At 42.4% G+C, this 4,543-nt stretch overlaps 2 non-coding genes across 2 annotated transcripts; both read left to right on the top strand.

Annotated features, from left to right (window-relative positions):
- Positions 1-289: 289 nt before the first annotated feature.
- trnat-ugu (transfer RNA threonine (anticodon UGU)) lies at positions 290-363 on the top strand. Its single transcript has one exon. It is a non-coding gene; the product is annotated as a tRNA-Thr (tRNA).
- A 1,817-nt stretch (positions 364-2,180) lies between these two features.
- trnat-agu (transfer RNA threonine (anticodon AGU)) lies at positions 2,181-2,254 on the top strand. The gene has a single exon. It is a non-coding gene; the product is annotated as a tRNA-Thr (tRNA).
- The last annotated feature ends 2,289 nt before the right edge of the window (positions 2,255-4,543 follow it).

Below are 4,543 nucleotides of genomic sequence, written 5' to 3'. Positions count from 1 at the left end.
CATCGTCTTTAATGTTATGATGCATTTAATAGTTGCGGTCTCTAGCTATGACTTGGCATGAGAAACTGGTTGTTAGCAGAGTTCTACTGAATGCTTTGCATTGTTGGTCTTCATCAAATGATGGACCTTTCAATGAGCATCATGGTTATTATGAGTCTGTTCTTTGGTCAGACTTGATAAAAATGTTTTTTAGAAGTCACAGTTAGTTTTGGGAGAGTCTCTGGCGCTCATTTTCTGAGGTGGATCCAGTTCCTGCTCTTTATTCTTTCATCAGTTTTATGAACCATGTGGTGCTGTGGCTTAGTTGGTCAAAGTGCTTGTCTTGTAAACAGGAGATCCTGGGTTCAAATCCCAGCAGTGCCTGTGGTCCATCAGAGCTAGCTATGACTTAGCATATAAAACAGCTTATTATCAGCTTTCTACTAAATCCTTGTCACTGGTCCACTTAAAGGGATAGTTCGGGATATTTGACATGAATCTGTATGGCATCACCATAACCAGTGTCGTACATTCAAACTGACTTACCCCCGACAGTGTCCTGTGAGCCGAGTTCTTGTCCAGTGTTGGTCAAGGCGAAAGTAGTCCGGCTTGTTTGCTGGGGTCAAGAAATTAGGGTGTTTTTCTTCCCAAAACAGTACGTGTGCTAAAGAGTGATTTATTTCATCACAAAAACCGAAGCCGGCAAAAGTTACTCCTCGTTATCACTTGGGCCCTATACTGTCTCTCATTGTGTATCAGTGCGCACGTCATTCTGACCGCGAGCTGTGCGCACGAGTCTTTCTGTTCTTTGGCAGTGCTCAACACTTACTCTGCAGACAACTGGCCATCGGGTCCAGCTGGTCTGGGACGCCTCTTCCAGTTGATCTTGGGAACATGGAAAAAAGTTCTCAAGACGCCTGCATTCAGGAGTGCAGGGAAGTCACCGTTATTTGTGATGCAGCCTGCAGGCAGCAGCTGTCCCGCGGCCGCCAACATCCTCATCTATGGAAAAGTTTTGTATCTGGGGCATAACTAAATCCCACTCGTGTCAGCAGTAACATTCCACCTCTGTCTGCATTACTTCGCACTTCAAACAAGTGCACCAGGATTTGTCGGCCACCCTGGGTATCGCAGCTCCAGCAGTGACTCCAGCTTCTGTTTCCATCACTTCTCTGTCCACCCTCTCTCTTTCTGCCCGATTTAAGTCCATTTGGCGAACTTCCTCCTCAGTATAAACGGGTTCATAAAGATACCCCCTTGGCTCTGAACGGAAGTCAATATGTTCCTCGTCGCTCTCTTAGTCAGACATCTTCCCGAGCAGTAAACAAGGTGAATCGACTCGTGCGCACAGCTCGCGGTCAGAATGACGTGCGCACTGATACACAATGAGAGACAGTATAGGGCCCAAGTGATAACGAGGAGTGACTTTTGCCGGCTTCGGTTTTTGTGATGAAATAAATCACTCTTTAGCACACATACTGTTTTGGGAAGAGAAACGCGCTAATTTCTTGACCCCAGCAAACAAGCCGGACTACTTTCGCCTTGACCAACACTGGACAAGAACTCGGCTCACAGGACACTGTCGGGGGTAAGTCAGTTTGAATGCACGACACTGGTTATGGTGATGCCATACAGATTCATGTCAAATATCCCGAACTATCCCTTTAATGAAAGTGCGTATAAATAGCACACAGCTTTTAAAGTCTCATTTATGCCTTTTTTATGCTTTCAGAGTGTAATTTTCCTCTGTTCACATAACAAGTCAAATGGTTAGGGTACAGTACGGTGGAGCTTCTCCTCCTGTCACACTACATAACATCAAAATGAATGTACAAACCATGAAATAGTCAGAGTTAGAGTAAAAGTTGAGGGCAGGACGTCATTTCCTTGAAATATATAGCGGAAAATAATATGCAAAAGCATAAAAAAGCCTTGTAAAAACACAGTAAATGACTTGGCGTGTAATAAGTACACCGCTTCATGAGATCTGGCTGTAACTGGTGAAAGTGACTTCCTCATGAACACCAGGGTCTGAGTTGAAAACCCAACAATATCTGCAAAATATGATGAAGTTTTGAGCCAATTGGAGGCACTTCTACTCATGGCTTTAACTATTCTTGAGGTACAGAATCACAAAAAACATTTTCTGAGGTGGATCCAGTTCCTGCTCTTTATTCTTTCATCAGTTTTATGAACCATGTGGTGTTGTGGCTTAATTGGTCAAAGTGCCTGTCTAGTAAACAGGAGATCCTGGGTTCAAATCCCAGCAGTGCCATAAGGTGTTATTATGTACGTCAACATGGTGCCATAACTGCTTACAGCAGAGCTTCAGGAGGTTGCTGGACTTCCAAAACAGTCTGTACTTGGAATCACTTCATCTCATGGCTTTAATCAGTGCTTCTCAAAGTGTGGGGCCTAGCTGTTCAGCTAGTCCTTCAATGGCATCATGAGTGTAATTAATAAAACGCTGTTGGTTAAAAAAAAGATAATTGATCCAGTCCACATTTTTGTTAATAGTAGGCCATAAGAAAATGGACTCAAAGCAGCAGCTATCTGATTACTGGCTTTGTATTCGTCAGGGACACCTCTGGGGACTCCAATTGCATCAACATAGACACGATCATCAAAACTGCCAGGAATAGAGCGTTGGCGTACTGAGCGGGTGGTTTGAGGAGCAAAAGGGTCAACAGCAATACGGACATTATACACCAACATCACATGGGCACACCTACCAGTCCAATTGGCAGGCAAACTGGAATGTAGCTTACTGTGACGGTCACACAGCCAAAACATGTCAGGGACAGGGCGAGTGGAATGCAAAGTGTCATTAAAAATCCAATGAGACATGGAGGGAGAATCAAATAGGCAATAAGTAAAAATACAATGAAAAGCTACTGAATTCTGAGTACTACTTCCCCATGTGAGAGGGACGGTAACTGAACAATACGGTTAGCTCTTGGAAGCTCTCAGCCGTCTGCACGGTTGGCTAATGTAGCCCTCACCCGTTGTTAGTGGTTAATAAAGGATTCAAACACACTCCGGGATGTCCAGCAAAAGACAGACACAGTTGAAGTTGACTTTGAGAAAGTTTATGTAGAAGTAAAATCCGCACAGTGTCACCAACAGAATATCCAAAGTGCATTAATGTGTGTGGTTCTGAAATGAAAATAATAAACATTGCTGAATATCAGATAATAACTTCTGAATATGCCCAATAATTACAACTTCACCCATATGCACATTTAAATTAGAGCAATGTACAAATAAGAAACCTTAATTTCCTTAATATTAAATGGACTTTGCATATTGATGCAAATAGAAAGTATAAGCCTACAACTCTCACACAATATTACACTGACATACAATACCAGTCTCATTCACACCTTGACGTAGCACTCATTAGCATAACAATAAACGACATGAGAACTAGCAGAACAATTATGCTAGCAAAAACATGGTCGTTAACATAATCACGTGTGTCTTTCTTAAAGAGTATTGACATCAGATGTGTTATGGAGGTGAGGGGTGGCTGTCCCTATGCAGAGAGTCACAAGGAAGAGCCTGAAATAACCACCTTTCCATTTGGACTTTTATTCCTAAACCCGACGAGACAGTGAGTGAAAACATCCACTCATCCATCTAATCCATCAGGCAGTGAAGACGGTGGGAAAGGTTTGTTTGTGTAATTGTATTTTCTGCCACCAGATGGAGTCTCACCGACCCGCTGCCCCTGAATGTCATCAGGCAGGCTGAGGGGCACCATCAGAGGGGCGGAGCCAGGAAACCACGTGATGACAGCATGATGTGTGTGTGTTCCAGGTGTTCTGAGCTAAAGCTGCTCAGTGTGTGTCAGCAGCTCCTGAAACATCACCGTCATGTCTCACTTTGGGCTGAAATGAACTTCAGCAGCAGCAGAGGAGGCTCTGACCATGGGCTGCTTCATGCTGACTGCAAAGGCTCATGGGAACTTTCCCTTTGGATCCAAGTCATTCGATTATCAGTGTTGTCATCTGTAGCGTTACCGGGTATTTATATACCTATTAAATATAAGGATTTATGAGATGTTCTTACAGTCTCAAATAAACCTTACCTCGAATTCAGGGCACCACCTACCTAGGTTTTAACTTAATTTAAGTCACAGTCAGGTAGGAAAACTGTTCGAAATCTTACGATCCTGGTGTTAAATTAATCTTTCAATTAATAATCAATTAATATTCAGTCTCATATCTCGCTACTTTCGTGAAGTTCTCGTTTGGTTGGACAGACATTACGTAAAGAAAGCATACGACACAATCTGTGATTATAACATATATATAGATATATGAGCTGTTTATTACAATGATATGATCTTAGACATGAACCTTTAAACAAACAGGAGATGCATGGAATATGGGTGATTATATAAAACACTTAGTGAATATAAAATAAAGTATGGGAATGGAGAGATACTGGATTTATTCAAATAGTTTGGGTTGGCTGACTATTTGAAGCTAAATACTGACATTTTGGATTAATTTATCATTCTGTGAAAGCCTCGAGACATCCATCAAACCCACTTTAAGGT

This window comes from Odontesthes bonariensis, chromosome 11, assembly GCF_027942865.1.
Source record: "Odontesthes bonariensis isolate fOdoBon6 chromosome 11, fOdoBon6.hap1, whole genome shotgun sequence".
NCBI classification, from domain to species: Eukaryota; Metazoa; Chordata; class Actinopteri; order Atheriniformes; family Atherinopsidae; genus Odontesthes; species Odontesthes bonariensis.
The sequence above is the reverse complement of the archived record's forward strand: the minus strand, read 5'-3'. Positions and strand labels throughout refer to the sequence as shown.